Source organism: Balaenoptera ricei, chromosome 2 (genome assembly GCF_028023285.1).
Source record: "Balaenoptera ricei isolate mBalRic1 chromosome 2, mBalRic1.hap2, whole genome shotgun sequence".
Lineage (NCBI taxonomy): Eukaryota > Metazoa > Chordata > Mammalia > Artiodactyla > Balaenopteridae > Balaenoptera > Balaenoptera ricei.
The window spans coordinates 50,759,223-50,775,928 of record NC_082640.1 but is presented as its reverse complement, the minus strand read 5'-3'; the positions used below and the strand labels follow the sequence as shown (position 1 = coordinate 50,775,928).

General features: G+C 40.5%; 1 protein-coding gene across 5 annotated transcripts in view; it reads right to left on the bottom strand.

The window, feature by feature from the left end:
- The window catches only part of MEF2A (myocyte enhancer factor 2A), a 164,821-nt gene extending 150,227 nt beyond the window's left edge, over nt 1-14,594 (bottom strand). For 2 of the 5 annotated variants that reach the window (XM_059912597.1, XM_059912596.1), the window contains exon 1: nt 14,088-14,591. The gene's annotated coding sequence lies outside the window, so the exon portion shown is untranslated. Of the gene's footprint in view, nt 1-14,087 lie in introns of all 5 variants that reach the window. The other 3 variants (XM_059912599.1, XM_059912598.1, XM_059912600.1) reach the window with 2 other exon arrangements.
- Nucleotides 14,595-16,706: the final 2,112 nt, after the last annotated feature.

Here is a 16,706-nt window from a genome sequence, read left to right as displayed (position 1 = left end):
AAAGGTAATAAATATTTTAAGCAACTAAATTCTAGAAACCAAGCATAAAGAACTTCCACACATAACTCCAACTTTATGTTAAATTTCTCATGTTAAAAAGACATAGATATAAAGCATATAAGACAGAACCAATTAACTTCAGCTACAATCAACAGATACAGTGCCATCTTATTGAACACCATAAAAGTGCACAGCCAAGAAATAACACGACACCTACAATTTATTGTAATCAAAGGACAACAGTTCAATCATAAAATAAAACTGAGAAAGCCAAAAGAGCAGAAAAGGAAAAAGAAGAGATACAAGTAGTTTAACTTTCAAAGAAGTTAACATCTATCAGATCAATTCCCAAGTTTAGAAGTTACCTTTCTAAAAAAAAAAAAATCTACTATCCTACTAACAGAACCAGGAAACAAGTAGAATGGATAAATAAACTGTGAAGTAGTCATACAATGGCATGTGAGGTCATGGAAAATAAACGGACTTTAGCTACATGTACTAATAGTAACCTGCTTAAGAATATAGGCCAAGAGAATAATAACCACAAATTCTTAATAATTCTTAATCCTGGGGTTAGAGATAGAAATAAGACTGTGAATGTTCACACAGGGGACTTCAACAATACTGGTAGTTTTATTTTTTCAGTAAGGTAGTAGATCCACAAGTGAATGTTTTATTATTCTTTATATACCATTATATTTCTTATATATTATTTACATCTCCACCTCTAAGTGTAAAAAATTTTATTAAAAATGATTTAAATTCCAAAAAAAAAAGTTACCTTTTCTGAAAACTTCACATATTAGATTGTCATTAGAATAAAGAAGTACCAAAGAAGTGCTAGGTTGAATATAGGCCTATAACTCATTCATGTTATAAATAAAACCAAAGCATTTCCAATATACATTACAGAAATAAATATTTGAATTAATAACCTTCTTTACAAAAAAAAGCACTTAAGACTCTTGCAATAACCTAGAACCTGCATTTACATGCTAGCAGAATGAAGCAAGAGTATTTAAATTGGTTTATATCTCCTACAGGGTACTTTCTAACATCTCTAGCTCACCAGTGTAAGTTGACTACCTATGTCTTTTCTTACGAAAACCCTTGTAGCATTGATAGCATAAGTCAATAGATTCCTGCTCCCCCTCCCCCAAAAGTAGACACTTTAGTGAGGCCAATGGTGGTAGCATTATCTAACTAAAAATATTCCCCCTAAACCATATGAAAATACAAGGTGGAAAAGGAAATCCTACACAAAACCAAGCTTTCAGCATAGCCTAAAGACAAAAAAAAAAAAAAAAAAAAAAATGCTCTCTATGAGTGGAAACAGAAAAATCACCAAATCCCAGTACTTGACTGATCTCCCAAGCTGTCACTCCACCCCCACACACCACAAGGCTTGGTGCCAGCAAACAGGCCTAAGGGTCATTTGAAAGGACCACCAAAAATATTAACCCACCCTAAATCTGGGGAATTACTGGGAAAATGGGCAGATCAGAATACAGAGCACAGGGAAGGAAGTTCAAACTTCTGGTGATTTAAAGAACAGGTGCCATTTAAAGCACTAGCCGCCATGTAAGGGGGCACAACCTTGAAACACATGGCCTCTGGAAGAAGACAGGCAAAAGGAAGGAAAGAGTGTCCTTTGGCAATTGGATGGTAAAGGGAAAAAGAAAAAGGGGAAAATTTAAGGTCCCGCAAGACCAAAAAGAATCATAAAATTGGAAGTCTCACAACCCTTCTCTCCAACCATTAAAACAAACAAATAAGAACTACTGAAGTAACAGGACTATTTTATACCGACAGAAGAGGGCACCATTAAACTAGGAATACTGTAAAACCCCCCAATATCACAAAAATGAACAAAAGAAAAGTGAAATCCAGAAAATCAGGAAACAGATTTTGACATATCATGTGAGGAAAACCTCCTACCAAAAACAACCTCAAAGCAGCAAAAACTCTGTAAGTCAGTATTCCAAATAGAATTAAATATATTCTGTTAATACATTATCCTAATATATTAATAATTGGATTAAACATATTCAAACAAGCATTTGAGGATATGAAAACCACTTTGAATCAGACAGAAACTGAAAAACTAAAAACAAAAATGAGAAACTTAAAAAGCTGACTGAATTCAAAAAAGAAATAGAAAAAAAAATTATTGCAGAAATGAAGAATAAATTGCAAGGCACCCAAGGGAGAACTGACTCAAATGAAAATGATCTACCACAGTCCATAACATAACAGCATGTGTTATGAGCCACATCCATCCACATCTGGTGGTGTTTCATTTGATTTCAGATAACTTTCAATCCACCACTTCACAATAACTCACAAGCCACAACCTTTCCAAAACTCACCTACACAAGCAAACTTCATGTCTTTTTCAGAGCAAAGAGCCACATTTACTCTTTCTGTAATACTTAACCATTTAACATGTTTAACCGCATGACTGCTGTTTTAAATAGGTTTATTAGGTTCCTATCTTTTCTCTTTAATGCGTCACTGACAGAGTTTCTGAGTATTGTTTTCCTGGCTCCATCGATGCCATGAACCCCGTGGTCTTTATTATACAACTTTGTATCGCACACTGATTTTCAGGAACACACATGCCATGTTATAGTAGAAGTGACTGTACATGTATACAATCATATACTAACCCACACATACATATATGTGTGGGTTAGTATATACACACATATTTCTTAGCTCTGCTGAAAAGGCCTAGAAACAATGACACCCCAGGAGCAATGAGCACACCTAGCACCCAGATCTTGGTTTCTAAATGCCATCCTCCAACGAAAGGAGCCAGGGCTCTTCGGAAAAGAGGATGATTCCAGGATTGGGAAAGGTAAAACACAAGATGAGTCTGGAGCAATTAAACAGTCTCCTGCTTTGTTTAGAAAAAAATATTTATTGTTGCGGGGTTATTTTTTTTTTTTTGCTTTTTTGTTTGCTTGTTTAACTTAAGACAATCTTATTGAGACTACAGTATCTGAAACATTTTATATGCTGAAAACCTTGAGATAATCTAAAACAGTGTGCTCTGCCTTAGAGCAGGCATACCCTTAGGCTTTTTTTAATAGATAAATCCTCTGTTCCCCAACCACTACATACCTTCACTTCCACTCCTCTTCAAACACCCATTCCATGGGCAACTCCTTAGGCCTCGTCATTAACAGGAACTGTTCCACTTCTGAGAGTAAGTTATACATCCCACTCTCTGACCATACCCTCTTTATCCATCTAGGCACTCTATCACAAGTAAATTCATCATCTTTCTCCAAAGCCTAAACCTCCCCTTGTGCTTCCTATTTCAGTAAACCACCCATTCATTCCCTCAATTGCCCAAGCCATAAACCTAATCATTACCCTTAACTCTTTTTCTTTCACCTACCACAAGCCCTCCATCACTGAGTCCTTTCATTCTACCTCCTATATAACTCCTCAAATCCAACTATTTCTTCAATCCTCATCCCACTACCACAGTCCAGGCCACCTTAACCCCTTTTAACTAATTTGTTGTAACATCCTCCTAATTATTCTCCCTGCCTACCAGTTTTTTGGGTTTTTTAATTTTATTTATTTATTTATTTATTTATGGCTGAGTTGGGTCTTTGATGCTGCACGCGGGCTTTCTCTAGTTGCAGACAGTGGAGGCTACTCTTCGTTGTGGTGCGCTAGCTTCTCATTGCGGTGGCTCCCCTTGCTGTGGGGCACGGGCTCTAGGCATGCGGGCTTCAGTAGTTGTGGCTCGCGGGCTCTAGAGAGCAGGCTCAGTAGTGGTGGCGCACGGGCTTAGTTGCTCCACAGCGTGTGGCATCTTCCCGGACCAGGGCTTGAACCCATGCCCCATGCATTGGCAGGCAGATTCTGACCCACTGCGCCACCAGGGAAGCCCTGCCTACCAGTTGTAACTCTCTCTGAAGAAGTCTACACAGTGCAATCAGTATCACCTTTTAAATTAATTTTCTCCAGGCTTAAGATGCTTAGATTTTCCCTAAAATAAAGTACAAATTCCTTAACACAGCTTAAGGGCTCTTCATAATCTGGTCCCCATTTATCTCTCCAGTCTAATCTCTCTGGCACTGCCTGATCCATCCATAGTGTACTCTTTGAGTTTCTCCAAGCAACCCAAGGTCCTTAAATGTATCTCTTGCCCTTAACACAGGTCTAGTAAACTCTATCTACTCTCTTCACAAGGCTAAGTCCTATTCACTCTTTAGACTTCAACCTAAGTTGAAAATGTCACTTCCAGTGGAATAAATTTTCCTGGCTTCCCTGAAACTGGGTTAATTGCCCCTTCTATGTGCTCCTGTAGCACTCTGCACTATACACATCAAGCACATAGCAAAGTGAATTATAAACCTATATGCGTCCATACTCCCACGTGACTGTGAAAGCCATTGCCTTTTCACTCTTATTCCTCATCACCTAGCCCTGTGGACTGGATGAATAAGATAATGAAAACCAAACTGTGAAATTGCCAAAGTAACACAATGTTTACGAAGAATTAGAACCCAATGACTCCTGGCTCAGTAGCACAATATTCTTTCCACTATACTTTGTAGCACTTAATTTCACTTTCATAAACAAGTCAATGTTAATTATATATAAAGCATGTAACCTAGACTTAAAAAGGATGTAGATATCATCTCACTATAATTAAAGTGAAGCCCAGAAAGGTCTAAAGAACAAAACACTATAAAACAGCAATGTCAAGATTAGTCGTTTTGATGGTCTTTAATTATATACTTTAATCTCAAGAATTAGGTTTTTAAAATTTTTAAGTTGAAAAACTTTTAGATGTTTCATTACTTCAAGGTTAATAAAGTTAGTATAAACAGAACAAATGAATCACCAATTCACTTAAAAGTTTCCACAAAATTACCTGAAATGTTACAACAAAACACAAGAATAGTTAACTATGGTATAAGAGTAATAAAGATAATATTGAGTCATTATTATATTTATACATTATAAACCACCTATGGGTACCAATCATGCTCAAGGCACTATGAAACATATTCACTGAACATACAAAGAGATATAAAACAGGACTCCTATTCCCAAGAACCTTAAAATAAGTTTTGGAAATCAAGACCCAACCATTACAGAATAAAACAGAAAAATTACGTGACAAATTAGTCACTTAAACTGTTAACAGTTTCAAAAGAAAAGATTCTGTGCTAAGGAGTTCCAGGAACGTAAAGAAAAATTACAATCTACTGCTTGAGCAATTAACATAAACTCAAAATTTCTCAGCTTGGTCAGCTGAAAAGGCTCTAAAACAATGATATTCCAGTATCAACAAGCATACCTACTGCCCAGTTCTTGACTTCTAAATACTCTTAACCCAATGAAAGAAACCAGGACTCCCTGAAGAAATGGCCAATCCTAGGACAGCTGCAGGAAAAGCAGAAGATGAGCCTAGAATATCTTCTGTCCCCAAAGTAAGGAAGTGCTCCAAAAATGATAGAAACATGTCAAAACAATCAATGAGTTAAGTTGAAGGAGCTCCCACTGACCAAATCTGAGTTAATTTGGAACATCAAAATGAATACTGACAGGGGACTTCCCTGGTGGCACAGTGGTTAAGGATCTGCCTGCCAATGCAGGGGACACAGGTTCGACCCCTGGTCCGGGAAGATCCCACGTGCTACGGAGCAACTAAGCCCATGCGCCACAACTACTGAGCCTGCGCTCTAGAGCCCGCGAGCCACAACTACGGCAGCCCGTGCGCCTAGAGCCCGTGCTCCGCAACAAGAGAAACACCACAATGAGAACCACGTGCACCACAATGAAGAGTAGCCCCTGCTCGCCGCACCTAGAGGAAGCCCGTGTGCAGCAACGAAGACCCAACGCAGCCAAAAATAAATAAATAAATATTTTTAAAAAATGAACACTGACAGGTGATAGAGTATAACCTACTTCATAAAAAAAGAATCTATAAACATATTGATATTAAATAAGCAATGAAAAGGAAAAGCTCTAATTTACAATTGAATAGAAGGTCGACTAACAAAAAATGTAGAAGGAATAATAGAAAAACACCACTTTGAAACCGCTGTGTAATAACTGATTCAGGCAAGAATCATCAACAAATGCTAAAACCATTATGTGAACATTCTGGGAGAAGACAGAGTATTTACACAGTCTCAAAGGGTCTCCCCAAAGATTATTCAACAATAACAAAGGGGACAATGAAAACTTTTATATGGAGTTTTCAAACCTTAACTAAGTGATTCAAGTAAACAACAACAATGGGTCAAACAGACATTATATTGCCTCCTGATAGTGATGCACTGAAGGATATATCATCACGTATGTGGTATTCCTGCATCCTACAAAACAAAGGACCTGTACTCTTCAAAACTATTCATGTCAGATAAAAAAAAAACACTGAAGGATTGTCTCAAATTAAAGGAGACAGGACAACTAAAATGCAATAAATAACACTGAATTAGAAAAAAACACTATTAAAGGATATTATTGGCACAACTGGAGATTTCAACATGAACTGTATAGTAAATTATTGTATCAATATTAAATTTCCTGAATCCATCATACTGTGTGGTTATGTAAGAATATCTCTTCATTCTTAATATTGCTAAAGCACCTGGGGTAAAGGATCATGATGTGTGAGACCTACTCTCAAATGGTTAACAATAAAAATAATTATAATAGGAAAAGGAAGAAAAAGGAGAGAAGAAAAAAAAAGAGGAAAAAGAGAAGGAAAAAGATCTACACAGTGGATTCCTGCTATTACAGCACAATACATGATATGCTGAATGAGATTAATATATTTAATATGTGGTTTCCTTGTTAGCAAAGTACATTAATGCAGCATTTCCAGTCTATCCCTTGTATGCATCTGTGATGCTCTGCCTCAGATGATATGCCTCTGACTTTAACTGAATAAACTTGAATCTTTCGCATACTGGAGAAGATGTAATCAAGGAGCTTCAAATTATAGATAAAATAAAATAATAATATCTGTTTCCAGAGTTTGGGGCCACTCTGCAAACACAGAGAATCATAAGGCAAATATGCTAAATATATTAACAATCGGTGAATCTAGGTGACAAGGTATATGAGTTCACTGTACTAGTCTTGTAACTTTTCTCTAAGGTTTTCCCAAAGCAAAACATTAAAACAACAACAACAACAACCTTCTGACAATACCTTTACTTTGGGAAAACTGAGCCATTTCTGAAAAACAAAATCTCAACTTGCAGATTCTTTTCTCCCTTTCCCTTCATAATCCATGTGAAAATAAGCTTAACACCATTAAGAAAAAGGTCTTCAGCATCAAAATAAACATTTTGCTAAAATAGTCCCCAACTTCCAAACAGGTTATGTTCCAAAAGCTCATTTGTAATTTAGGTATTTAGAATGTGGAACCATCTTCACCATTACAAATAGTTCTTAGGTTCCTAATGCTGGCCACAAAAGCTCTCACAAAATGGAATTTCAGGAAATGCTATTATACTTAGGCTCGATAGCTCTGAGATTCCTGCCTTGACCCAGAACACATATATTAATATGTACAGGAAATGCACAAACTAGTATTTTATAATCTGGAAAGTACTTTTATAATTTTTAAAGTCTCATTTGGGAAAACTGGTTTGTGTTGGTCATTTCAGTTGATTAGGACAACTTCCACTCAATTCAACATTTACGGAGATTTAATATGTGGCATGACAGACTGGTTGGTACTGAGCATACAGAAAGAGCAACACAGTCTTTGACAGAGGAACTCCGCCTAGCAGAAGAGAATGACATCCATTATAAATACTTTAAATAGTCTATAATGGATTTTACTCTACAAATAGTGTGTGCATCAAGAGCAAGGGAGGAAAACTTTGTCTAAAAACATTAAAATCGGTATCAAGATAACATCTGAGCTACAACTTAAAGGATAAATAAGAGCAAGTGAGCATTCCAATCCCTGGCAAAAACATGAATGAAGATATAGATATATTACATTCAGATAATGGAGAAAAACCATAATTAAGCAATAACTAAACAAGATATGTACAAATTATACTAAGTGTCTTAAAGAAAATAAACAAAATGTGTGACAGAGTAACTAACGGACTGCAACATTAAACAGGATGGTCTGAGTGAGAAAGTGAGATCTGGGCTAAGTTCCAAAGAGCTTGGCCAGGCGAGCCTTATGAAAAGCATCTCAAGCAGGTAGTACAAAAAGTGCAAAAGACCCTAAAAAGGAAGTAAAAAGTTTAAAGAACACTGAGAGGCGCAAGTGGCTAGCATCCAGTGAATGAAGGGAAGAACAATGAGAAGAAGAAAGATCATTCAGGGCCATTCAGGTCACGGAAAAGAATACAGGCCATTCGAGAGAAACGGGAAGTCACTGGAAGATTTTAAGGAAAAATGACATGACTGAGGCTCTTAAAATGGTCCCTAGGGCTGCTGTGTGAATAAAGAACTTGTGAGGAACAGGAAAAGAAACAAGAAGCCCAGTCAGGAGGCTACTGCAGTAATTCATGCAAGAGATAATGAGGCCTTGAAATAAAGAGGTGAAGGCAGTGAAGGCTAAGAGCAGTGGATTGGCTCAAGATAGATTCTGAAGGTACAACATAACGTGTGGATGGGTTGGATCTGAGAGAAAAGAAGAGAACCCGAAATGATATCTTAGGTTTCTGGCTTGAGTCCTGCCATTTACTGAGATGGGGAGGGCCAGCAGAGACACCAGGGTTTGAGGGTAGGAGAGAGGAAGAAGATTGGGGGAAAGGAATAAATAGCTATATCTTAGTCACGTGGCTAACATGATGTTTGAAATCCCAACTAGATTTCCAAGGGGATATCACACTCAGGAAAATTCTGGGCTAGAAAAATAAAAGTGGGAGACATCAGCATGAAAATAATAGCCTTTTCAGGGAAGAGCAAATAGCTGGCCTTAACTGGGTCATAGAAACTGAAGAGTTGTGGCTGACAATGAGCCTAGAAAGATAGGATAGAATCATACTATGAAGTGAACCGTGACTAATAATGGCAACAGCAGTAGCGGTAATGATAGTAACAGTAGGAGAAAAAATTACTGCATTTTAGGTACCAAGGACTGTGCTAAAAGCTTGATAATACACATCTCCTTCAATCGTCTCAACAACTCTACAAAGTAAGTAACATTATAATCACCATTTTATACACTGAGCCTCATGAAGACTGAGAACTTGCCAAAGAAAAAGTGCTAGAGTGGGTATTCTAAAACTTAGGCAGTCAGATTTTAGAGATCAACCTCTTATCTTTTAAATTACTGCCTGTTTACTGATTTTACATGCCTTCAAAGTTTTTTTTAAAAGAAGAATGCAATTTAGATCTGAATTTTAGAAATGTAATTCTAATCTCTATGTAAAAGATGGATTGCTAGGGGTGGAGATAAAAAATGAGACAAGCAAATACAATGTTAGTCAATGCAAGAGCACCTTGTTTTAATAAGCCAACGGCTACAAGTTATCTTACCAGGTTAAATGGAGAGTATTCTTTTGTTCCAAGGGTCACAAATCATACCTCAAACTAATCCAAGTCAAGCTCCACATGCATGCTGCTGGCAACAAAAATAACCTGGTGAAAAGGTCCAGCTCATGCAGTATAAATTTACCACCCACTACCAAAACATTTCTCAAAACATATAACAATGTAACTTTATTGATGGCTGAATTTAAGTTCATAAATTAAAGCTTACATTTTTGTATAAGGAAGAAAATAAAATTAGTATTAATTCAAGACAACCATAAAAAGATGTGCCTTGGTTGATAGTTATTAGAAGTCTGATCAGCTAGTGTCTGTTTTTCACCCATGTTAACAATTCCTCTGGCTTTCAGCATCAACAGGTATTAAACTGAAGAAGTAAATTATCTGCTGTCATACACCAATGTTCAAAAATCTGGTATTCCACTTCATAAACCAGCTAATTTTCTTAACTCATATGCTTACGATTTCATCTTGAGTGATTATTGAGATGATTCAATATTAGATAAAATACTAAGTTCAGTAAATATCAATTTAGTAAATACAAAAATATTAAAATTAGTAAATAACATATATCTATATAAATAATATAGTATTTATTAAATATGTGCCAACACATATCCCGTGCCATGCATGAGTCTTATTAACAAATGAGCTTATACTTTCAATTATAATAAACTGGACACAGGATCCATTTATCATAGAGTACACAGATAAACCATACACAGATAAAGCACACCTAAATAAAATAATTTAGTTCCACCAAGCAAGTAAAAAGAATAAAAAATTAAAATTACCAACTAAAGAAAACCTATTTTTTAGATATACCTATTCCAGGTATGTTATAAAAATATTTTTGTAATTTCAAATTTTAAATATCATATCTTAAAGATAACTCCCACAGATAATTCCTAAAAGACATGTTTCAGTGAAAAGTAGGAAAAATGCTTATATTTCACTTTTTTTTTTTTTTTAATGTAGAGAGATCATGGAAGTTAGAATCCAACAATGATTGCATATCAGCCAACTAAACATTTTATGTTTAATCTGACAATGAATTTAAGATGCTGGGATATTTTATCCCAAACAAATATATGAGCATTCTCCTGTATTTATACATTACACGAAGTCCTTTTGGTAACAAACATTAAAGGTACAGGTATTGGGCAGAGTACCTACACAATCTACATAAGAAGGAAGGGATGTATGCAGGAAGAGATGAAGGGAGACGAGGCAATATGCATTTTTGTACATCAAGTCTCAGGGAACGCCCTAGGAACTATCACACCATTATTTCATTTAATTCTAACAATTCTATGGGGCAGGTGGTGTAATTCCTTCCCATTTTACAGAAAACATCTCATAACTTTGTCAGTGGTAGAGCTGGGATCAGAACCAAGATCTGATGACAAAGTCAAGCAGCCTTCCTTTATGAGGACTTGCAAATCAGCATAATGTGTTAGAGTGTTCTATGCAGGAAGTTATCTAACTAGAAAACAGATTTGATTTTCCATATTTACACTTCTCTTATTACTTCAAACATTGAGAGAGCACTCACTTCTCAATTTACTAAGAATGTTCAGAAATTTTCTTTCTAATCTAGAAAAAGGCAATGCTGATCATTTTCAGTCCACAAAGCAGTATTTTCATTGCCCCATCGCTGATAAAAGAAAACTTCAGATAGACTTTGTAACATTCATATGTACCATTAGTATATCTTCCAAAACAAACAAACAAAAAATAGGTGCATAGTCTGATTACAAGACAGAATATATAAAATTAGAAATGCCCAAAGAAAATCTAGGACCATCATCATTGTGTTACTCTAAATTCCTCTTGCCAGACTTTATAAAAGCAGCAAAGGGAGGAAAAAAAAGTGGCTTCCCAAAACCACACTGATAAGCATGCCACTTCCCAGTAACAAATTTACTTATGGCTTCCCCCTCCTAAATTGGAAAACAAATCTACTAAAAAGATTTTATTAAAATATTTCAAACTTCAAAATCACGTTCTAATAAACATTTCCACAATTACTTAACCACTCTCAGAATACACTTAGATATTTCTCCTGGTAACCAAAAAATTAATGAGTGATGACACTGCTACTGCTTGAATATTAATAAAATTAATATTAACCTGCACTGCATTCTTAATATACAAAGAATAATGCAACTGCCTTGAAAAATAAAACATCACCATTCAAAACAACTCATCTTTAAAAGATTATTTCCAGTTGCATTTACAAAATAATCTCTGTCAAACATACCCATTAAGGAAACATAAAAACTCTAACAATATAGAAGATTATACTCAAACCCTAATTCAGCATGGTGACTTTACAATTATTATTTCTGAGCCCCAAAGAGCTTCCTTCTACTGAGCACTCCCCACCACTCATTCACTCATTGCCCTAAACAATTTTATTGGACTTTTGCTGGGAAGCAATTTAAGGAGTTAACATGATTTTATCATCTTTGCTCCAGTATGAATAAAACCATAGTTTCATATATAACAACAGTGTGAATTAAATGAAAAACCTGTGTTTAGAGAGGTCACTACCATCTCACAATCGCTGACGGCTTTAGTAAATAAGTTTCTATTGGAAGCACTCTTCCAACAGAAATATTAAAGCCTGTGTCTGCAAAGTATTTAAATCACTAGTTTTAGTTCTTCAGAGTATTTTCATTTTAACACCATTATCACAACTTTTTACTACAACGCTCACTGAGAATTAGAAGTGATTCCAGAATCAGTTAGTGCATCATCATATAGAACTAATCTTAATGTTTTATATAACATGTGTTCACTATGTTTGATATAAAGTCTAACTAAAATTGTCTTCCACTTTAGTGAAAACACGTTTGACTTTTTTCTTAAAACAAAAGTTGCCATTCACAGGAAAAGAAATGAGTAAAGACTGAGCCTTCCAAAACTAAACCAAAAAAACAAAAACAAAAAACACCCCAAACCAAAAGACGTATATACAAAAGCCATAATAACACAATATAGTTATTTTATCCTCATTTCCTAAATTCACACTATTAAAATAAATGCCGTTTTTGTGTTTGCAGAAAAAATCTTTAAGCTATTTTGTTTAACTTTTCCACAGACTGTACAAGTACTGCCAAGGTAACAGATTTTAAAACTGACAACTGGAGTACTTGGCAGATGCCAAAACAACACAGCTGGATTCTTAAAGGAAAAGTGCTCTTCTGTAATGTACACCTAATTACAGTTTTAGAGAACCTTCTCTCCATATAGTAATAGATACAAGACACAATGCAAACATACTGTGCTAAAACTTGAAAATGTTTAGACAGTATTTGTTTTAAAATACACACACTCTCAACACACCACAGCAGGCCTTTCTAAAAGCACACTTACTGGAATCACAATCTCATTGTAAAATAAAATGCAGGTTAACACGGTGCTGCTAGTCTTCAATCTACACATGGTTCCCTACTGGATCATGACAGAAGGCTCGTTTCTTATCTCAGTAATCAGTCATCAGGTCTGAGGACATTTTTATAGTTACACTTTAAAGCGAAAAAAACCAAAAAAACAAAATAACAACACAAAAAACCCTTGTTTTTCTAATTCAGAAATGCTCATCTTTTCCAAACTTGTTTGCACTATCTCACCTACTAATAAATCCTCACTGATCAAAGACAGATGGAATCGAACTAAAAGGCAAAGTTCCTATCACACAAAACCTTCCCTGCGAGCCGGGATCTACTTAGATGGACGTCCTGGGTGAGGGCAGCGAGCGGTTCCCTCTGTAGCCCCTTCCCTCCCCGCGACGTCTCCCCGCACGGTCGGGCGTCCGCACCCGCAGGTACCCCTAGCCCGGGCCACCTCTTGACCCCAAGTACCGACCCGGCCGCTGACATCCACACACACATCCACACACACATCCACACACACACACACACGGCCACTGACTGACACACACACACACACACACACACACAGAGTTCCACTCCGTTAGACCAACCTTCTCCCAAACAGAAGTGGGGGAACTTCTTCGAGTCCAACAACAGCGCAAAACGCCCCCCGCACCCCCCGGTAAACCGCTTCGGGGAGACCCCGGCCTCACACTGGAAGATTAAGAAAACAGCCCTCGGGCGTTCCCCTACAGAGAGGCTCCGGGCCCCCAGGGAACTCCAACTTTCAAGGAGGCGACGTCCACCACCGCCCCCAGCCCCAAACACAGCGCGCGCCCTGGGAGGCTCCTCGCGCCGAGCCTGCGCGGCCGACCCTCCCTCCACCGGCCCGCGACACCCCTTCAGACCTCGGGCCCGCCCTCGGGGCACCCCGCCCCCACCTCCGCAGGCGCCTTGCTCCTTGTCTCCGACCCCGACGCGACCACCGCTCGCCGCCTCCCCGCACCCCACCCGCCCCGCCGCAGCGCGCCTCGACCCCTGCTCTCTGCCAGCCGGACACCACACCGTCCCGCTGTCCCCGGAGCCCCGCAGGCGCCCCTCCAGGGCCGCGTCGCCCCCCTCCCCGGCGCCCCCAGCCCCCTCGCCGAGACGCCGCCCCTCTGGCCCCGCGGACTGAGCCCTGCCGCCCGCGGCCCTCACCGTCTCTCCGGCGCAGCTGGCGGGCGCACACAAGCCGGAACGGGGGCCCGCCACCAGCGCTCCGCGCCGCCCGGAGCCGCCTCCTTCAGCCCGGGACTCGTCGGGACATCAGCGCACGGATCCCCACACCGGGGCTATTTTTAGGAGAGAGGCCCGGGCCAGACCGGAACTCGTTCCTGTCGGCGCGCGTGCGCACTATTTCGACGGTACTCTGTGTCCCTCCGCCAAGCTCGCCTTTTCCTTTACTTCCCTTCGCACCCTCTCTGGCTTCTCCCTTAAGTTTTCTTCACAGAGCTGATTTATCCTCTTGGTGGGTCCTAGAGCACTTGGAGTGGGAAAGACAAGGGTGCGGGCAAAGAGAGTCACACTGTTTGGAAGCGAGCACTACCCCACAAGGACGTGAGGGGCGGACTATGTTTTCTGGTGGGTGAGGAGACGAATCACCCGGCACAGGAAGGAGATGACGGCGGTTTGGCGCCGGGGCTACAGGCTGGAGTTCGCTTCCCTCTGAAGGACCGTGTTCTCCTGGAAGGAATACTGGTCACTTAATGGGGACCCGGGCGCCTCCTAGGGCGGGGCAGCCCGGCGGCGTCGCGCCCTGTAGCCCTGCCTCCCCCACTGCTGCCTCCCTGACCAGCCGCGGGGGCCGGGCTCGGAGCGGCTCCAGAGACGGGGCGCGTGGCAAATCGCCTCGCTCGGCCGCCGGCTCCAGCCAACCCGGGGCGCCGGGGGGCGGGGTCCCAGGGGCGGGGCCGGGGCTCGGGGGGCGAGTCCGTCAGTCGTCCGGAGTCGGGTGCCAGGCGGCGTCCTTCGGGAGGGCCCAGACACCCCCTGCCGGGCTCTTGGAGCCGCTGCCAGACCCCCGCCCTCGGGGCAAACTTGGCGCCCCAGATCTCCGCTCGCCACGCCCGTGCCCACACCCACATTGCGGTTGGGACCGCACCTGTGCCCTCGCCTGCGCGGCCACCAGGTCACCCTCACTGAGCAAGCACAAGTGGGACTCAGGCCCCTGGCGCGCCGAGGCGGCTCGGACCCCTGCCCCCAGACAGTAGGACTTAAAGGGGCCTGGAAGGCTGGAAGGCGGGCGACCCCTTTCGGGCTTTCGACCCCAGCCAAGCTCGCCACGTCCGGGGAGAGACTCAAACTACTAATCTTGACTACTAGTAATAGCTAGTTACTGATAGGCACAGCTAGTATGCCTTGAGCGCTAAACTGTGTGCTGAATAGTTTGCAATATGATAGCTCATCATCCTTACAACATCCCCATAAAGTAGCTTCAGTTTCTATTCCCATTTTACATAGGAGGAAAGGGAAGCTTGAGCGCTAAAGTGACCTTTTGAGGTTACAGCTTAGGAGGAGGGCACTGAGCACTTGAACTCCTGACCACTCTGCATACTGCCTTTTCTGAGAGCGGTTCAAAGGAAATGTGTTTGGGGGCTATTGGTTTTTGCCGAGGGAGGTCGTTAGGAGGTGAGCCATTTGTAGTCTTTGCATCATGAAAGCTGCTTGCCTCTGGAGTTTCTACGGCCACGCTGCCTATCTATGCACCCAGAGGTACCTATGCAGTGGATACAAAGCCAAATAATTATTTTCATTTGAAGATGAGAAATTCAGTCGCACAGCACTTTGAAACAAAGTGATTGGGGTGGGTGAGCAGATGTGCAGAGGCTGTGGGCAGAGGAACTGGGAAGTTACAAAGGAAGCTGGAGACTAACAAGCTTCCTCCCTCAAGGACAAGGCAATGTACTGGGGAGAACCCAACACAAAAGTGACACATAAACACCAGACACTGGAAAATTAACCTGGAGTTGTGCTCAGAGCCCCACAATGTCAGCGTTCAGAGGAGCCAGCAGCAGGGAGGTTTTTTTAAAAACACTTTAGAATTTGGTGTAACTCAGCAAGTCATGTGGAAATGCACACTTTTTAATCTGCCAGAAGCTGCAAAGCCAGCTGGATTTGGCTTCTCTGCTCAAAGAAAATAGAAGAGTTGAACAGTTTTCCTTCAGAAAGGAAAAGGTGAGGTGGGAGGACCATGAGCAATGGCTCCCTTATTCCCACCTGCCCTGAAAGGAGAAGAGGAACAATGAGAACAGACTTTTCTGAAAGAGGTTTTCATATGCTCATTGCTTCACCCCATCTCCCATCCTTGGCAGAAGCTGACCCTCTTGGGGCACAGAAGACTCAGCTCAGACTGCCCATCCCCTACCCATTCAAATGCTGATGGTCACTCCAGAAAGCCAGGCAGAGAACTTGGCTCTGAGTCCAGCCAAAGCAGAAATGAAGAATGTTTGCATCACCTAAGAGAGCACCTCTTTCCCCACTACCCCCTGCAAGTCAAAGCCCTTGTCTAAGAATTACAGGGAGTTGGAAGGAAGGAAGGAAGGAAGGAAAGAAGGAAGGAGGGAGGGAGGGAAGGAAGGGAGGGAGGAAGGGAGGAAAGAAGAGAGGGGAAAAAAGTAAGTTTAAGAATTTTAGAGCACAGCTATTGTAAAATCCATTAGCAAGCTATAATCACTGTTATTTGTAATTAAAGTAACCAATTTTAGGAAATCATCATTGCCTCTATGGTTTCAAAAACATGTACCTGAAGTCCAGTGTCTCCAGCAACTTGCTGCACTC